Source organism: Ammospiza nelsoni, chromosome 7 (genome assembly GCF_027579445.1).
Source record: "Ammospiza nelsoni isolate bAmmNel1 chromosome 7, bAmmNel1.pri, whole genome shotgun sequence".
NCBI classification, from domain to species: Eukaryota; Metazoa; Chordata; class Aves; order Passeriformes; family Passerellidae; genus Ammospiza; species Ammospiza nelsoni.
The window spans coordinates 8,616,465-8,637,228 of NC_080639.1; the positions used below are offsets into that span (position 1 = coordinate 8,616,465).

Sequence of the window (20,764 nt, forward strand, 5' to 3'; positions counted from 1 at the left end):
ATAAATTGAATAAACTTGAAAAAGCACAGATACAAATATTGACTGTAATATTACACTATTGAGGTCAGGAGGGGTTGACTGTGTATTTTTCCAAAATGGAGACCAATGTTTTCTTTTTTATTCCCCAACATGGTTCTTATAATTGAGGTTCTGAGTCTCCTGTTTTCTCCTGAACACAGGAAATTTGAAATCATTTGCTTCAGTCCCTCAATGCCATTTTTTCACCCAAGAGATAAATCACAACTGAAAGAGTAGAGTGGGAAGACAAGTGGAGGAGGGCACCTGACTATGCTGGCTACAGGGGTGTGCTCCTGCTGAGACCCTCTTTGTTCTTCTCTCCCTCCTTCTGCAGAGAAGAGGCTGCCTCTAACAAGGTGAGAGAGCACCATGAGACATTTAGTCCTGCCTTACATAAGCATTTTAAATTTCCAAGGTAGTGCAGAGCTCTTAGGACTCAGTCATTTAAGCCCTGAGTGTGTGGGAACAAGTGTCTGTTCTGCCAGCAGCCCCACAGCTGTTCCTCCCACTCAGGTGTTTTCAATCTCTCTGAAAACGACCCCTCACAGCAATTAATTACCTGCTGGGAGCTACACCGTTCTTTCCACTCACACGGGAGAGGTTGCAGTTGGAGTAGGAGCTGGGGAATGGCTGAGCACACCAGAAAAAGAAAGAAAGAAAAAGAATGTGTTTTATAACAGGTATTACTGGTAAGGAGATTAAAAAATTGATCTAAGTGCTTGGGATGGGAAGCTACAGTATTTTTTCAAATACTCATATCTCACCAAAGTAAGATATTTCTTTGTTTTATGAGTGTGCACTGGTGTAAGTGGAATTATTCTAAAAGAACATTTTTTAAAAAGCTGATGTAATTATTACACTTATTTTTCAGAATTTGGGTTGGAGGGTTTCAGTGAGTTCTCCATATGTTATCAAAACTTGAAAAATTCTTCCCTGTATGTTCCCTTGCCCTTCAAATTTTGCAGAAGCAAAAATAACTAAGATGAATCCTTGGAAATAATTAATGTGTAATTTTGCCCACTTTCCCTTAGAAAGAAAGCCTTCCTTTTTGAGAAGGAAACATGAAGTGTCTAAAGGTAAATTCTTGCTTAATGCTCAGGCCCAAAATTTTAGATATAAAAGTAGCTGTGTTTGCTTTTTTGTTTAAATGACTATGTATGGGTCCATAAGTGTGCTATTATGGTTAGTAAGTTATAAAATTATTGAGGCACAGCGGTGAACAGATGAAGAGGAGCTCAGAAACAGTAAATTGATCTAATTTTTTAGGCAGCTGAACCTCTCAGTACTGAAACTACATATTCAAGTCATGTTGTTTGTATGAAGATACACTGATCCTGAGAGATGTGATTAAAAATTAAAAACATACCATTCTTTTTTTCTTAAACAGTATCAGAATCTCTTGTGTTGTCTGTCACAATGGCTTACATTTCTAACCAAATTAAATATGCTTAAGCTTTGAAGTTCGCCTGTTACCTCTATTTCTTCATATTTTTTGTTTGCTGGCATGTGTGGGGATTTTTGCAGTGTGTTTTTGGTAGGCTTTTTGTGGAACACCAATAATCTGCATGGACTAACTTTCCTTCTAAATTAAAATACAAAGCAGACAAACAGAAAGCAGTGAAGATAAAACAAATGGTTGTAAGAGCACACCCTGCAGTACCTGTAGCTCTGCTATTCCTGTACATTCTGTTTACCCTGCATTTTTCATAGTGGAGTGCTAAGATGAGTCTATAACTGTGAGAAGTGTGCAGGTGCTCATTCCTCTGGTCTCTGCCTGCAGGTAATGAAGCTGACTCATTAAGGACTGATTAAGAACTCCTGTGTCTGGCCAGGTGTGTCAGGACTCTCTCTGGGTGTGGCAAATAGTGGCGCACCTTGCCCCAGCTGCAAATCATTCCCTTTTGTGCTGCTGAATCAATTGGATCAAGAGGTAACTATTTATTCTATTTTTTGACTTTGTAACAGTTTCCCAGCTCAGCTTTTGGGAAAGACTTCTTTTGCTAGTTTTCCTAAGCAGAACCAAAGGTAAATCCTGTTTGTTATGGCAGAAATTGGATCCACTGTATGTTTTACATGTTTAAGGATTTGCCTGCTGAGCTACATCTTTCTGTGTGCAGCCTGAGATGATTTCTATTGTGGCTTTAGAAAATAGTGGTTCTACATGGAAAACATATTTTATTGCCAATCCACACATGTTTTCTGAATCCCTTGAAAGTTTTATGTACAACTGCATGTTTCACTTGTCAAGCTGCAGACATTTTCATGTCTACTTGTGTTAATCAATTTAAATGAGGAATGCTAGTCAAACTGGTTGTGAATCACCCCTAAGCTGTCAAGCTGGTCATTCTTGACAGTGTTTAACCAGGAAAGTTTTCAGGGTCAAATTGATTACCAGCTTTATATGCTCAACCCAGTTCAGTCAGAGGCAGGAATTTGTTAGTTTTGCCTGAGTTTATGAGTTCTTAATTAATTTTTAATATCTGTAACTGAATCAGTCAATGTTATCACTAACAAAAATCTGGAGCTGAAGGAATCTGAATTCTCCATAATTAATGTTTATGCATGCTCAGCTTGTTCCATTTCTTACTTTTTGCTCCATGAACTTCTTTTATCTCCTTTATAGTTTATTTCTTTTGCATTCTGTTTCCTAATCACCTTAATATTCCCACCCTTCTATTTTTCACTTTATTTTTGTCCGTATTTGGTTACTTATCCTCTTTTCTGTCTTGCTGCAGAACTGAGCATCTATAGAAGAGTTTCTTATTTTTTTGCCATTTTTCAACCCCCTGTTTTGGATTCTCCTGCTGTATCATGGTGTGGATACTTATGTACATCAGAACCCTGCTAATGTGATAATATGTGCTGAGCAAAAGCTCAGGATCAGCTTTCCATGGTCCCAGTTGGTTTTAATGGAAGAACAAGTTCCAGCTGTGGCATTGCTTTCCTATGATTCCTGCTGGTACAGAGATCCAGCACCATTAGTTGCCAGTGTAATTTACAAGAAAAGCTCCTTTTGTCAGAAAACTGGCACAACAGAAGTTGTTTGGAACAGTTCTGTTCTAATCCCGTGTCTCTGGTTACCCAGCAATTATTAGATCCAGCAGATAGCCTGGCCTTGGGGATGTGTAATTCCTTCTGAGGTGAAGAGAGATCAGACTTTTCCCAGATTAGGGATATGCATGAAATGATACTCATTGGAAAATTAATTTCTCATTAATTGCAAATACAGCCTTTCCTTTTCCCTGCCTCTAGCAACAGAGGCTGCTTTTGGAAGGATTATGTCAGGCCAAGTACTGGGTTGTTACTTTGCTTTGCATTTTGTCTTGTCTTGAGAAACTCTTAGTTAAAGAACTTGATTCTTTTAGCACAAATAACTATCAATGGAAAAATGATATTGCCATTTGGAGAACTGTATGAAATGGACTGTGTCCCTGATGGCAAGCAACTTTAAAGAAAGGTAATGTGTTAAAAATAACCTGATAGAACAAAGATTCTCTGGAAAGTAATTCCATGGAGTATCTTGATTTTTCATTTGTAACAGATGGACCTGCATCTGGCAGTGTAATATAAGCGGTCCCATTCTAAAGAATGGGAAATTGAGATAGTGAGTGCAGGCCTGTCACTTGACAGAATATCCTGGGGAAGAGCTATGTGACTTGAATAAATTTAAACAATTTATGATTAGAACTACCAAAACACCACCTTTCCCTTGAAAGCTGTCCAGATTAGTCTACTGTTCATCCAAGAATTTTAAATCTTAACTATTTTCAAGTTACGTTTATAAAGTTTATTAAAAAATCTGCTCTCTTTAAGCTTCAATGTTTTAGTTGATACCCTCTTGTTTCATCACAGCTGATTTTAACCATATACAGGGATTGCCAGCCAGTTGTTTAAATTTCTAGTCAAAGGTCAAGTTTTCCTGTCATGTCAGTGGCGACAGACACCATCCTTTCCATATTCATCTTGAAATCGTGTGACTAGAGAGTCTAATTTTCATAAGGACTATTTGCCTGCAACAAACGTCAGACAGACCTAATAACATTTTTATTCTATATTTTCCTCTCAGCTTCATTTTGTCAAGCTAGCTGGATAAGAGTTATTTCAGTTGTAATTAGACCAGTATAAATCATGTCCTGTCATTTCCATTCCCTCATGAATACAAGAGCAGAAGAACATTCGACAGACATGGAGCAGTGAGGGCTGGCTGCTCCCTGAGAGAGGCTGAGGCAGGAGATGAGGGTGACGGAGCAGAGGGCAAGCACAGCCTTGGGATGGCCAGGCAGGGCCCCTGAGCCCAGGCCAGGCTGGGGCACTGTGGGCTGCATAAACAGGACCTAGGATGAGCAGGAGGGCTGATGGTTGAGGCTCAGCTGAAATGCAGCTCCCACGGGAAGGGGCTTTGGCCCAGGCAGTGCAGGGAAGGGAGGGGGACAGCCTGGACAGGCTGCAGCTGCACTCCCTGCCTTGGCCCCCAGCCCAGGCAGACAAGCCTCCAGGACAGACCCTCTTAGGGCCCTTGCAGGCTCTTTGCAGTCTTTAAACTTGTAAGAGCTGTTGAATGCTGATATATTTGCTTATCCTATTCTCTGGTAAGGTTTCTAAATCCATATTTAGAATCTTGATTTTTTTTTAGACTACTGGAGGCTGAAAGTCCTTGACAAAATCCTGTAGATTGTTGTGTGTGTTCATGGGACTTAGAATTTTCTTCTCTGTTTTATGTCTTCCAAGTTCATTGCTATTATTTTCCTGTTGCACTGATACTTGAAGCATTGTCACCTGAGGTATGACCCATGCCAAATGACATATGTAATTTATCTTTTGTTTTTTCTGTGCTGTTCCATTTTATTGATGTTTAGTAGGGACATCTGTGGGAAATGTCACCAGCTGTGCAGAGCAACAAAGCTGTAATGCAGGACTTGTTTTCTCCCTTGTGGTCTGTTTTGTTCCATGAGATGCCTTTCTTGTAGCAAAGATTTCTTAAAAATGTGATCACAGTTCTCCTTGCTCCAGGTCTGACAGAGAAAGTGTTTCTGTAGAACTTTGTAAATTGAATGTCTGAATTAATTCAGGGTGAAAACAGGACATTAAGAAAGAAGAATTTACATTTTTTAACCCTATTCATGTTAGGCTTTAATTATACTAGTTACTGTGGTATAAATAAGTGAGAGTAAGGAAATGGGGTGCATGTGGGAAGGCTGCTGAAGCTGGCATTTCTATCATCTACCTGCTGGGTGCCTGGATCATTAATTTTGAAGCATTTAGTGCTAGTACCAGTTTAAAGCACTCTTTCCACCTACCAACCCTGCCCTTGCTGCTTGCCCTGTGACATGATATGCCAATGTTTCTGTCAAAATCAACTGGTTTAAGGGGATCAAGGGCTGTGTGGAGAGCAGGAGCACCCTGTGATGATTTCCCTACTGTTTCCTCTTGTGAAACCATGTATCTGGAATGTACCAAATAAACCATGGAAGCACTTGTATGCTCTGCATAGGAAGACCATACCAGAGGCCATTCTTAATAATGTTTCTGATGTGAGAAAAAAACTGTTAAGGAGAAATGTGAAGAATCAATCAGAAATTCTTCCAACTTAGCTTTCTAAATCCTTTTGCTTTTACTTAGTCTGATGCTTTAAATGTGACTACTGTTACATTGCTTACAAAAGTAAATAGTGCAGCAATTAAAACATATTTCTATTTGTTGCTTGTTTTAGCCTTCTCCACAGCAGTTGGTGTAGCTACACAACTTGTGTTAAAACAATTTTGAGTCTGCCACCTGTCATTCTTATTTTTTCCTTCCACATTGCATGCATAATTTCTTTTTTCTAGATACAAACACTGAATCTTCTGGATTATATTTCCCCTTGTGTAATATAAGGCTGGTAACTCTGAGATTGTATTTCTCATGCAAAGTAAGAAAGACTCATACTCTACCTAAGAACAACAATTCACCATATTTTACCTATATTTTACTTGTGTTAAAAATTCTCACGCTGTCTGCTAAGAAGCTGATTACTTAAGGCTATAAGTTTCTTTAAGCAAGGGTGTTTGGAAGCTTTCAGTAATTCAGTGCACAGCACTTGATACGATTGTCAGTCTTTTTATCTGCATAAACAGTTTTATGACTATGAGGGTGAGACAAATGGGGATTTAGTCCTGCAGTTCCAAGTTCCTTTGCTATTGTTAGCTTCCTGCCAGAGCAGCGTGGAGTAAACATGAAGGAGTTCACTCCTTATTCCTGGCATTTGATAAAAGTGGCTCCAAACTGATTTTTGGAGCAAGCATTCGATGACCCACACTAAATTTGTATGCAGTGGCTTATGGAATTCTTAATGGAGAAGCACTATAGATTTACTTAGACTTACTTTGGAGAGGGTGATTACTGCCTGTTAATTTTACTCTGATCTTATCTAAACATTTTAAAAGGTCAAAATAAAACAGCAGTCTTTTACAGTAATGCAAATCTATTTCGTGTTTCTACCACATGCATAAATCTTTTTCTTAGTGTATGGCAAAAATAACTTGTCCTGCCATAAAGATCAGCTAGCTTTTTATGCTTTTCAGCTTTTGTGGGGTATTTTTAGAACCTATGCATTATACAAAAACATTAGGGAAAATGAATCTAGGAATGAGTTATGCAGCTCTGTCATGAGTTGAAGCTGGTAAAGTTTTGAAGAAGTTTGCTTAACAATTGAGTCCTCATCCCAGGGCTGTGAGCATGAAAAGGGGATATGAAAGTTTGTATGTCTAGTTGGACCCCTGACTATATTTGAAAGCAATGAACTGTTTCTCTGTCTCTCTGCATGCATGGTACTTTAATTATAGCATTTCTAAAACATGTGAACTTCAATGATACTTTAAGGGATTTTTTGGTAATCTATCAGATTGCTTTATCCTAGACTTAAAGAATGTATGGCATTGAAGAGTAATTCTGATGTAGATTTCCAGAAGGTATGTGCTCCTCTTTGCTAGTCATTGCTTACTGGAATTAAGTGAAATTAATATAGGTATTTCAAATGCTTTCCCTAGGCCCATGTTTTGGACGGTGACAGAGACAGATTTGAAAGTGAGTAATTGTGTGTTTCACAAAGCACCTTAACTGAAACAGGACTGCAAATGTTACAGTGCAGAATTTTTTATTCTGGCTACATTTGTGTGACCAAATCTAGCAGAATGCCCCCTCATGGCCTCCTGTCACACTGTTCTTAGAAGAGCTAAATCCTACATCTCAGGTGTCTTTAGTCTCTAGGGTTATCTTAGTCCTGATTTCCTAATTAGATTTATGCCCAGAAGGTAAGTTGTTTCTGTACTACCAATTTCTAAGATGCACAGTCCAAGCTATCATTGACAGGTGGGTTCTTCACTTCTCCAGGTATCAATGTTCTTTCTGCAAAAATGGGGTTGCAAGAAGTGATAAATATGTTGTTTTGGATTTCATTTGAAGACCAAAGCTTTAATAGTTCAGCCAGTTAGAATGACTGTCAGAAAAATCATTTTGAAGTCTTTACCCTCCTTCCCTTCCCTTAAATCAAGTAACATGTGCTACTAGGTTTGCACTGTCACTCCTAAGCCCTGTCTTGGCGTGAAAGTGGCAAGTAAAATGGTAAAACAGCTCCACAAGTTAATCCTTGTCAAAGTCACTAATTACAGGATGATTGAGAAACTACTTTCACCCCCAAAATATTATCCATTTCCCCCTTTTTTTATAGCACTGATAGTGTTAAAGTAATTGATCTTTTATTAATTGTTCTTTTTACTGACATGAAAACTTGGGAAATTTTTGCACCTGTGGAATTTGAGTTCTTGAATTGCCTGTGCATGATTTGGGAATTGGTTTTCCTTCTGTGTGTTCTTGATATCTAGGCAAGTCAGGCTAATAAGCAGACAGGATCTACCCTGTTTCTGTGTTTATTATGCAATATTTTTTCACTTTTTTTACTCATCTTTGGGAGTGTGTTTCTTTGTGTAAACCCTACCTGCACTGATACAGGAGTTCAAAATCACAGTTTCAAAAAATCAGAGAATACAAGCATCTATTCCATCTTCTCAACAATTGAAATTTTGTGTTTTTTGCTCTCTCGTAAGTTGAGATCACTTCCTAAGTTGGCATTGCCTCATTCATTGAACCTTGGGTAACCTTCCTTCTTAATTAACTTTGAGAAAGCATGTAAGTGTAAGCCTACAGATTAATTTTTATTTCTGTGTGTACTTTACTGTCTGCCAGAAGAAACATTTAATTTCCTGGTGACAGGAAGTCCTCTTTGAGCAAAGAATCCCATTCTTTCTGCTGTTATTTTGAGGTCTAATACTTAATTGCTTTCTGAAACGTGAACAAACAAGGAATCTCTGTGAATTTGAATGAAATAAATGCACAGAGGAAGTATACTGTCAACCACCAGCTTGTATTCTTTGCAGAAAGGCAATAATCTAGACTAAAAGGCAAGTGGCATTACTAGAATTTGTAAAGTACTGTCTTGAAGAGCCATAAATGTCTCTTACACTTCCAAAAGAGATAAACCATCTCAGAAGCATTTGTGAGTTTAAGTGTATTAAAGCTCCCAAAGAGTTGCTGTTTGTCAGTAGGTGTCTGATGTCTCTTGACTTCTGGCAAAGTGTAAAATTGGAGGCTGGCTCTGTGACAACTTCTGCTGATGGAATCTGCCATAGCTTCCTATAGATAGTAGTCAGTAAAGCCTCTGTAATATAAGCTGTTGCCCAATAAAAAGTGGAATCCCTTCTTGCCAGTGCCAGCTATGACAATCTAGTGATATGAGCCAGCTCTGAGCTTTGCCCTTTGCTCCTAATAAAGGCTCATGGCTCACCCTTCATTTGTTTGGGGCTCCCAGATCTTGCCTCACTGCTTTTACTCTGCTTGTCTGCTTTGTTGGCACTTGGATGATTTGTGCAGGAGTTTTTAGGCCAACAGCTTCCAAAAACCACAAGGTTTTTAATAGTTTGAAGCAGAATGTTAAGTTTTTTAGTATGAGGTTGAAACTTAGCTATTGATGTGTCTTTCTTCTAGAGAAAAGTCTTTTTTCTCAGTCAAAAGTGATTTTTTTGCCCTTTTTCCCCCCTAATTGTCCTTTTATGCAGAAGTAATATGAAGTAGCAATGATGAATTCAAGCAAAACATGAAACTAACTGTGTTGTACTCTTAGAACAACTGGACTCCTACTTAGAGAAATATGCTAATAGAATGAGTGTTATATTTTAAGCCACTGTTCTTTTCCTTTGAAATTTTTTCCCTTTTTATCTCTCTGTGCCTAAGCATGAGTGACTAAAGACTAAAATTTTTATTCTTTGGCCTGAATATAGAACTATTTTTCACATATTGTTTTTCTGAAAAGCAGTACAAACCAAATTAAACAAAACAGTGCTTACTCAGCTGGAGTAATCTCAAGAAACTGCACTAATGGCTGAGGAGCTGACATAGTGGGCTGATCTTTGTGAATATCAGTGGGAGCTGCTCTTGAATGCCACAAAGGGGTTGCAGTGCCATGGGGAATTAACAGTATGCAGAGGAAAAGACTGCTGATGGCAGAACATCCATGGAAACGTGGAAATGATGGTAATGACTGGTAATTAACCAGATCTTGAGAATAAGTGCCTTTTTGTTAACATCAAGAGCTTGTCTTGAGCATTGATAGGTAATGTCTACTCTGGCATTTTTTTGGCACATAAAAAACAAAGCAGACGATTCTAGGTTCAATATTAGAAAATTGTTTCTTTATTCATGCTTTTCCATTGACCATCTGCTTCATAACTGTCCACTGTGAGTGGGCCAAACTTGATTTTAAATTGAAAAAAAGCCAAAAAAAAATTGTTCCCATCTAGCTTTTAGCTGCCCTGTTGAGAGTAGATAAACCAAGTACTCATGGCCATGACACACTGCCCTCTCCGAGTCAAGACAACAGCTTTTTATTCCTCATGTATAGCCTTGTGAATTACTGAAATACTAAATATGAATTATTTATTCATGATGGGTTAATAAGAAGATGATGTTAAGGGACTAATTGATTTGAAAGAAATGCCAGATTTTAAAAGCAAGACTTCAAAGGTAGAATTGATGGACTTATATAGATGTTAAATATTGGTTAAAAAAGTGAATCCTGTGGAATTTATATCCTGTGATATAAGCTGTATATAAATCACACACACACACACACACACACATATATATATATATATATATATATATGTGATGTATAAAGTGAATCCTGTGTCTGATAAAAAAATGTTGCCCAAATTACTTAGGATAGGGGGGCAAGTTACATGTTACCTAGGAGAGAATTCCTGTGCAAAGCTGTAACAGGAGTTCCTGAAATCCACTTGAATAGTATAAAGCAAAATGCACATGATTTCAGTAGACTTTAAATATCTGTTTTAAGCATTTCTTCATTTGAACATGTTTGTATTAGCCATTCCTTTGGATGCATTCAAAAAGAGGTGTTGTTCACCCTTGTGCTTCTGAAGTACAGTGTGACTATAAATTCTGCATTGAATTGGTGGAGGAACACACATTCTATGTTTCAACAATGCACAGTGAAAGAAATCAAAGCTTTTTATGTGGTGGTTGGTTTTTGTTTGTTGTTGTTGTTTTTTGGTTTTTTTTTGTTTTTTTTTTTTTTTTTGTGGAAAGGGAACAATGTAAGGGACTTATCTGTGTGCATGTCCAGTCTTGAATAGCCAATAAAAACATGTTCTCAGTCATGAAAGCAGCTGGTAATTAATAATGATTGTGTTGCAGGTTTCTGATTTTAATGCACAGAATTATTTTTCTATAGTTAAAGGAAATATTTCTGGAGTGAGGAGTTGAGGCTGGTTGCAGTTTGAAGTATATAATATTAATTGTTAATCCTTTGCTGTTTAAGTGAGTTGTAAAAACTGAAGGATGCCCGAATTCCTGGTGTGCCAAGATAAAGATAGATTAGCCTGAAATAGCTTTACTGAAAAGAGAACTCAAATCAGTACCATCTCAGTTTGATCTCCTATTATTTTATAAGTTCTGGTCATGTTTCCAGTGTTTCACTGAAAAATCAACTTATATATTTGCTGTACAGAATAGGCAATAAAATTTTAGAGATATTGTAGAAGTTATGAATATCATAATGATCTAGAAATTCCATTATTGCACAGAAGAGTCTGAATGTCTGCTTCTAGGTTCAACTAAAAATTAAAGTTTCTATCATAGGTCTCCTTCAGCCATTAAAGAGAATATAATGAGAAAATGGGTGGATGATAATTAAGATACACTAGATGAGTTTGGTGGAAAAATGAAATGCCTCGTGTAGGAAAAGGCATCTCTGGAGTACAGAGCATTTTTGGATACCAGAGGAGTAATTTTGTTTTACATTTCTGCAATAAATGAATTTTTTTTTTAACTGGAGAATTGTTATTAGAGAAATAAGAGTCAAGAAGTTGTTCCTGGGATCTGAAGCCTGAACTGCTTAAGATGGTAGTTCAGTAGTTTACAAAGTTGAAGGTAAATAGAATAATGTCCTACTTGAGGTAAAAGCCTCAGTGTAATGTAGATATTGTATATTTTAATTTACATTCTGAAGGGATTGTCTAAATCACTTCAGGACCTGACAATAACCTATCAAATATATGGTACAGAATGTGCTGAAAAATCCCAGTATAGCTGAACACCCAGCAATAGATTCTTTTTTGACTATCTGAATTTTTCAGAACCAAGTATTTAGACTGGGTGTCCCCCGAGAAACCGGTTTTCACTGGTATTTCCTGCTTTTAGAATTACTGGAAGTTTGAGCCTTTCTCATAGTGCATCACAGTTCTCACTCAAAAAATCCCAAACTAGAGAGAAAAACAAAAGTAATAGCCAGGCTTTTTATGCCTTTGCTTAATAAAGGCACAGATGACTAGAGCTAAGCAATACCTGTTGTAGCTCATAAAATAACTCCTAAAACTCATTAAAAAACCTCTTAAGGATGAGATGAATGATTTAGTAGAGTGACAGATCTTGGTGCACATGGCAGAATAAGCACATGGTCAGCACCTTGTGATCAAGGCTCAAATGTGCAAGGAGCACATTGGAGGAGGGCAGGAGATGGAAGACTGCCCAGGATGAGAAAGGTTTGCCTTTGCTAGTTTGGCAGCACAATGCCAGAGCAGTTGTGGTGGATTCCAGTCCTCCCAAAAATTCAGTTTATTCAGGATGTCAGTTTGCCACTTTAAAAATAAGGATGGTATACCCTGACCTTGCTGGGCAGCTGTGAGGATAAACTGTAATGAATTTCAGAAAGCCCCTCCTGTGCTACAATGGTGGCTGAACTTGATAGATACAAAGAGCAGCACTGTTTTCAACTAAGTTTAAAAATCATAGATTATGGGATTCAAACAGGCGGCTTACATATGAAAACCATGAAAATTTAGTTGTGTTTATTGCATCCAAGTAACAAAAATATAACAAAAGCATAAAGAACCTAAGAAAACCTCCTGATGTTCACAATTTGTATGATAAATATTTTGTAAAATTTGGCAGTATCTGACGCTTGAATGAGGATGATTGCAGGGTGAAAAACTGAGGGAAATTATAGACATTTCTTTCAAGCCAGTTCCCTTGCCCTAATTACATTCACATAGTTAATCTTGTGTTTAACCTGAATGGATTCTAGACTAACAACTAACATTGGTTGAATTATATGTAGAACTTAGATCAGAAAAAAACAAAAGATCCTCATATGGCTATCAATTATGCATTAACTTTATGAAGATGTATTTCCTAAGATTTTGTAGTTCACTGTAGGACAAGATCTGTAACCAATTCTCTTTTGTCATTATTAATATATTTTTGGCTTCCTATGATGAACTTCAGCATGATAATAAAACCATACTATTTAAAAATAATTTTGCATCACAGAAAAACATACAAATGCTTATAGAATTGCCTTATTTCAAAATAAGATCCATTTTTAAATAAAATTTCTCATCGCAGTATTTGCCTGTGATGGACACTGCACCTTTTACAAGCTGTGGTTCATGTTATTCGCTCAGACTGGAAGCAGTGGGCATCACAAACATAAGAGATTTTTTTGGAATAAATTATATTTGGCTTAACCTAATTATTCTTACCAGATATTTGGACTTCTCTTACAGATTTCCAGCTTAGGCTTGGCTAATAATTGTTCTTGCTTCTTTTGTGAGTATGGAACAAGTTCTTCCCCTCAATGAGTCTAATTAACAATCATAATACCCATTTCAGGATACTTTGTTCCTATGGAAATCAGTAACAAAACCCACCAAAAGTTTTACTTGTGTGTCAAAATATATAGTTATATTGAAATAGCTGGTGATTCTTTAATGCTTACCTGAATCATTGTATATTTGGGCTAAAATTCTAGGGGAAATCAGTTAATTCTTACTGTTTTCCCAATTTGAGTATTTTTGTAGGGCATTTGGGTTTTCTTGGGGGGAGATTTTTAAGCCAGAAAGGTCTGGTATGTATTTAGAGATATAGGGAACATGAAGGAAATCAACTGCACAGAGAAATTAAGTGGTTAGTGATTTTCATTATTGTAAGAAATTTGTCGATCCTCATTGTGGATTTTATGTCTGTCACTTCAGTGAAAAAGCTGAGATTGTTTTCTTGGCGTTTCTCCCAAGTGAGACCTGATTTTTCATGCATTTCCAAACAAAGCTGTCTGGAGCAATTTAGTGCATTGCACATGTAATCATCATGAGCAGAATTTTCCTCATGACCAAAAGGTTGCCTGCTCTAAGAAAATTGGATCAAGGTGTTAAGCATCATAGGAACACCTGCAAAGAGAAAACCCATCATAACCAATTAGTCTCATATCAAAGAAACCATAGTCTAGGGGGACAGGATGAAGAGCTGGGGAAAACTAAATGTTAACAGATGTGACAGTAATTGTTCTGATACATAACAGATTTGTGATAACAACTTTTTTTTCTTAATATTTCGAAATGGATTCAAGTTTAAAGAAAACCAGGTGAAAGATGTGGGAAGGAAAGTGATTTTTTTAGGGTTTGTTTTCTTTCCCCCCACATTTCAGAAGATATGAACATCAATGAAGTAACTAAGGTCACTAAATTTTCAACTTGCACAACATACAGCTGGCTTTTTCAAACATCTTCCCTCAAAATAATGTCTTCTTACTTTAGTTATTATTCTGTATTTTCAAAGAGCCACAGCAGTGTGTGTTGGACAGCAAACAGATGAAAATGCCATGATTTTTATTGCAGCCAAGAGTAGATCTCTGCTGTGTTTTAAATGCAATGCTGCATTCGAGCCCAGTGCAGTTCAGGGATGCTCTTAGGAGCAGCGTGCTTTTCTGTCATGGCACTGCAGCTCTAGCAGACTGCATTATCACACCTAGGCTTTCATCTAGCCCTTGCTTCTGCCATGGAAAGAGAGAAGAAAATTCAATTTTCCAAGCTGTTTTACCAGAAAGCAGCTTTTATGTTTTTATGCAATAGAGAATTTATTTCCTTCAAAGATTTCCTGGCGATTCGAGTTGCCCCGCCTGTGCCCTTTCCTTCCCCAAGTCAATGCCAAATGTCCCACAAGGGGCTGGAAGTTAAAAATATTTGCTTATGCCAAAATATCTGGGGGATTAATTACTGCATTTAATAAGGGATCAGAGCACTCTGAAGTGGTTTAAGTGTTTGAGAAATTGAGCCATTGTTCTCTCTGTATTACAATAAGAAATAAGGACAAATTCCTGCTACTACAGTTCTGGGTTTCCCATGGCATCAGAAAAATGAATCAATCCAAAAGGAAAAAAAAAAGGTGTAATGCACTGAAAGCTAGTAATGTTTTTAACTGTGAAGTCTCAAAGTGCTACTTGGCATCAAGCAAAATGAAAAGGCAAAAAGAATAAGAAGATACGAAAGGCAAAAGCTTTAAATCATTTTTCTTCATGGTATTTTCACTTTCAAAAAACTAGATATTCTGGGTTTTTAGAATTTTGTATTAGTTTTCTAAAGCTCTGTTTTCTAGAAAAGGTTTTATTTTTTGGAATATCTTGATGTAGCAATTTTCAACAAATGGTTCCTAATGCTGACTGAATAGTAAAGTTACACACATTCCATACTTCCCAGCAACACTACTGGAGCAAATAAGTTACCCTCATGGGACAATTTGAGGAAGAATTGAAGGTGATGAAGAGGGTTGAACTTTGATTAGTTATAGTTCTTGTAGCTATCACAATGAGACAGAAGTTAGAAACTACAGAAATGAGGAGTGATTTTAGTCCATAGGTGACAGGAAAATAAAGAGGAATTAAACTTGAGAAGATTGCAATGTAGCAAATAAAGTTAGTATGTAGGGCAGAGTTTTATATTTTCTTTATCAAACCTCTGTATCTGAAATCTTAAAATAGAGTGGCATGAACAGCATCAATTGCAATTACTTAGCTAATTAATAAAGAAATACAGTTCTGTGAGCAAAATTTTAATGATTGTGGTTACTAATGGTAATAGCATTCTCAGCTACAATATCTTACATAGAATTCTAAAGCAGTTTTTTCCTTCCCTGTCTCTTACCACAGCAGTCAATAATTCTCTTTTAATTCAGGTACATCAGAGCACAGACAGAGGTAAGAAGTTGGCAGCCTCATTCTGTGCCTGCAAGCAGAATGGTTTTTCTTGCATCTGGCCAGGAAAAAAAGGGCTGGTATAATTTCACTGGTTGTATCAGGGCTGTTATCATACCAGGCAGAGTTTCATACAAATAGAGCATTTTCAACTTGTTCTTTCAGCAGAGATGATCAGTTACTCATTTTCTCAGTTAAATGCCTAACAGAAGGTCTACTCATGCAGCATTTTTTATGCCCTGTTATTGTTATTCCCCTTGGAATTTGGGCTGTATCAGCAACCAGAAGACCATTTTACCAAGGTGGCCCAGTTCCTATTTGCTGGAAAGCACTGGGCAGTGTCCTGTTGTAATTCCTGTTGGGTTCCAGCTCCTGGATGTAGTGTGTTACCAGGAAAGTCATGTCACAGAAAGTGAGAATTGATTTATGGAAAAGATCCTATATGCTGCTTCCAAGACTTGACAGCTATTCTGTTACAGTTTTTGGGAGATGAGGCTTAGTAATTTTGAAAAGGAAGAGCAGGCAGCTTTGAATGGTTTGCACATTTGCAGAGCCACAGAATTGACTTGTAATGTACAAAGAAATGATGTCTTATTGATCACCTGTAAATATTTAGCTGGGCTGGTATTTCCATAATCCTGACATCCTAGAAATACTACATTTGGGGTTCTTTATTAAGAACCATGGGACTTGGATTTTGTTTTCTTTCTCCATCTCATCAAGTGTGTTATTATCAGAAATAATATATTTTTAAAATAAAAAGAGAGGAGAAAGTGGGTTTCATTTTTTCTCTTTCACTTGAGATGCTTCTTCACTGGAGAAACCCAAAGCATTTGAGAATATGGAATTTGGTTGCCAGAAGTGCACCTGCTGGTTTACAGCACAGAACTTGCTTTGTTTCTTTGGGGGTGGGAAAAGAGGTATTTCAGCTTTATTTTAGTCAGTCTGCACTGCTCATAACCATACCAATAGCTTTAACTCCCTTGGAAAAAAGTTTCAAGGACATTGAGTATTTGTTGGAATATGAAATATGTTCTCTATTATCACTTTTCTTTTGTATGGATAATTAATTTTGAATTATGTAGTGGAGTCTGCTTTTTTCCCTATTGCTGTGCCAATTTGAAAGAGTCCAAGTTGACAGAGTACATATAAAACTGGAACTTGGATAGTTTAATATATTTGAAAATAAATTCTTCAAGAATATTTGTTGTTTTAGAAGACAACAGATAATGTGCAGAGAGTAACATAATCTAGTAGATGGAAATCAAATATTCTGTTTGGAACTGTAATTTGCTGAAGTTCCTGAGAGTCAAATATGCTGCTTAAATGTTCCTCACTTCAGGAAAGAAAAAAAAAAAGATACAGAACATTTTATTACAATTCTGTATAATATTAATTCTATATGCTTTCAAAAATTGTATTTGTCAAGGTTCATACAATAGCTGGAATAGAATTGAAGCAAAGCTTCTATTCAAAGTCTAAGATTAGTATATACCTTCAGTGAGTTTTAAAGCCACTATGAATGTCTTTTGAGGTAAAAAAAATTAGAATTTTTTTGGGCAGAAACAAACTGAGAAAAATACCGAGGGATTCCTTGTACATAACAACATCAGATTGATTTACGTTTTTCCTTCTTGGTTATCTTTTAAAGGGAAAATAGTCTGAGGGCAGAATCCTCATCTACTTCTCCAAGAAAATAAATCAAAACTTTGGGAAAAAAATCCGTAAACACCCTTGTAAGTGGAAACTTGTTTTCCGGCCTCCTACCTGGATCGCTCCCAAATAGGGCAGAGTGTGTCTGGAGACGGGAAAGGTAATTAACATTTCTGAAACCCTGGGTACTCCCATAAAATACACTTTGCCTTGCTAAGGTTCCTGCAAGGCTCTGTCCTTTTCTGTCCCTTGCCACCCTTAATTGTTATCCCAAGGGAACATTTCCTCTTCTCTGCAAGTAGTAGAGTTAATTCTTTGTGGAGATTTCGGTATTCCTGACCAGACATTTAAAAGCAGGGTTTGTTAGAAGCTTTCCAGCTCATTAAACAGATTGAATTAACTTATTTAGTGCTCAGGCCTGGAGATGGCAAAATTCAATTCTGCAGAGGTGGCAGCCTGGTCAATCTTCAGCCTCCCCTTCTCTGTGCTTCACTTCTCCTTCCTCATGCCCAGCCCTTTTGGAGGGATGCCTGACAGCTGCATGGTCTTTTTTCCCCCTGAGCTTCTCACACAGCCTCTGCTTTCATGGTGATTTTTCCTGTCCTATTTGAGACCTTATGCAAATGTCTTTGCTGACTGCTAAAACCGATACAGCGGATCAGCTCTGTTTAGAACAAAATTCTCCTTGCAGAAAACAATTATTTGAGACACAATGTGTGCTGGGAAAATATTTCTCAGGAGGTGAAGATGAAAACTCAGCTTCCATGTAAATGTGTCTGATCTCATGTGTTAATTAAATGCTTCTATTGAGAAGAAACATATGGTATTGTTTGGTATCATGAATTAATTACTCAAATGCAGCAAGCAAAAGGGATTACTTCTCATTGCTGTGTGTCTGCATGCACATTCATTTCAAAGACATATTTCAATTAAGAGTTTAAAATAAATGTAGATAATTGTGGCCTAGACAAAATCTGACCCAGCCAAAAGCATTCTGTAGCTTGTCACAAGATGGTGACATCATTCACAACATACAAATACATCCCTGCCAAAATTTTTCAAAACACAACAGCTGCAAGTTTTCTTTTAGATGAGAAAATTGTTGAAATAGTATCTTAAGGAAATTTATGGCTATGGGAACTTCCATTATGAGTGCTTTGGTAAATCTTTAAAATACACATTGAAGCAAGTTATTTTGTTAAACTATTTTAAAAGGTAGAAAAATAAGATGGTTTTAGCTATGCTACTTTACAAAAATATTTTTATTTAATTTGAGTGCAAATGGAGGTTGTGTGCTGGTGGAAATTCAAATGCTATCACAAGGCTGGCAGCTGACAAATCCTTCTAGAGAATAGTAATAAAGATGTTGAAAACTTGGTAAGAAAGAATATTACAATTCTGTTTTAATGGATAACCATTTCTTTTGGATTTTTAAAATGCTAATTTCCCCAGCCATTTAAAATTCCTTTGGGGTCAGCATGCACACTTAGGTAAGGCAAATGTCGATAAATGGATTTTGCAGAAACTTCACATGTGAAATCAAGATGTCATCAAAGCTCTGAACAAATACATATATTCATATTTGCCTCAGGCCATGGTTTTGATTTAAAGGAGCCTTGGCATGTTTCATGGCTGACAGCATAGTCAAACCCAAAAAATTACTGTGTAAAGCCTTGGGTGCCTCCAACAGTGTTGAGGAGAGGGTTTGGACTGGATTCTCACAGGACACAGCAGTGTCCACTGAGAATGAACACAGATGGGATAATTCCTGTGTCTTGGACAGGAGTTTGGTAGCAGGGACACTGCAGGGAGATCTCTCTGCGTGTGGGTCAGGGGCTGTCTGTGCCAGACACTTCCCCCTTGGCAAAAGAACCATGAGATGCAAGAGAGAATGCCAGGGCAGGAGAGACTCCTGAGCAGGGGCAAAGGAGAAACAAGAAGCACAACTGGGCAGGAGGAGTAGAGAACAACAGATGTCAAGGAAAGGAGGAGAAACAGGAGAGATTCTAGGTCTAGAGAGGGTGTCTGAGCAGGGCAGGAATGAAAATCTCTCTGAACAGGACTTCAGAGAAAACATAAGAGAAGGTGCCACACGCAAAGTGACAGTGGCAAGTCAGTGGAGGAACACCAAAGAAGTGGATTAAGAACTGAGGAGCAGCAAAGAAAAATGAACTGTTTTAAATTCAAAATCAATTAAGTTGTTTGGAATTCCCCAACCTTTTTTTTTTCTTTTTTTCCTATGACAGAATGCCCTCCATCCTTCCTCAGCATTCAGAACTGTGTTTTGGCATCTTGGAGAGTACAACTCTGTCTTATCTCTGTTTCTGGGTTGCACATCATAAATTTGTTGAAGGTTTCTCCACACCTTGATTATATTTGTACCCTTCTAGTCTCCCTTTTTCCCCCTAAATTTTCCCAGCCTGTCCTTATATGACAGTTATTACATCCTCTTGGTATTTTCAGTTGCCTTTCATGGGCCTCTTCTAAGGTTATTGCACCCTTTTCTTAGTTCTTCTCCAAGATGACTAGACATACACTCAGGATGTGGATATAGCAAGATTTTTATAGTCACAAAATTAAGAACTTGTTTTTCATACCCTTCCTGAATGACATCTGGTGATCTGTTAGCTTTTTTGGCTGTCGCTGTCTGAGTCATTGATTTCACAGAAGAACCAGTGATGATTCCAGTGTCCTTTTCCTTAAGCTGTAACTGGCAGTCCCAATTTCAGTGTCATCATGGCATGGTTTAGATTGTCTCTGCCTCCCACCCCATCCATGTTTCGCACTCCCTTCCCTGCAGTGTCTTCTATTCCCCTTATTTACAAGGAATGTTTTGTGCTGTGTTTTCCCCTCTTAAGAGTTGGGTGATTTGAGCTGCTTGGCAGGGCATGGCATTTGGCTGCATGAAAGAGTATGGTGATATCCACAGACTGGGAAACTCTCCCTTCTCCAGGTCATGGATCAAGAAGAGAAAAATGCCTTCTCCTGCCCACTCAGTTGTGTATACCTCTGACCCTTTTCTCTCCTGAGAATTGGCCTCTAGTCAATATGTTTTATGTTTTAGGGAAAGACTGTAAAACACAACTCCAGGCCTGTGGCTGCTTTATTTCTTAAATAACTTAACAACATAAAGCAAGACCTGTGCAAATTGCAGGTTTATCTTTGTGTATCCACTTGTAGAGCCACAATTTAATTGTTTATGTGCTTGCTGTGTAGTCAATACAACTAAGATTTGTTTGTGATGTTTGCCAAAAGAGGGATGGGCATAAACCAAGAAGCAAAATCCCTGAAGAACTAATAGTTGAAGTGTTTAATGCATGCATTCCTGGAACTATTTCTGACTAAGGTGGGATAAGTAGGATATATTTAGAGGGTTTTTCCCCCTTTCCCTTAGAATTAAGTGATGACAGTTATAGCATGGTACAGCAAATAAAATTTCCTGTCACATTTGGAACAAGCCTCAGTTGCATAAAATGTTTGCGGTGATGTACACTAATGAATAAGGGGAGAGAACATTTCATG

At 37.5% G+C, this 20,764-nt stretch overlaps 1 long non-coding RNA gene across 2 annotated transcripts in view; it reads left to right on the top strand.

The window, feature by feature from the left end:
- The first annotated feature begins 611 nt into the window (after positions 1–611).
- The window catches only part of LOC132075747 (uncharacterized), a 48,365-nt gene continuing 28,212 nt past the window's right edge, over positions 612–20,764 (top strand). Inside the window, exons 1-3 of one of the 2 annotated variants that reach the window (XR_009418816.1) lie at positions 612–707; positions 1,799–1,948; positions 17,241–17,970. This is a non-coding gene — a long non-coding RNA (uncharacterized LOC132075747). Of the gene's footprint in view, positions 708–1,798; positions 1,949–17,240; positions 17,971–20,764 lie in introns of those variants that run through there. The other variant, XR_009418815.1, reaches the window with a different exon arrangement.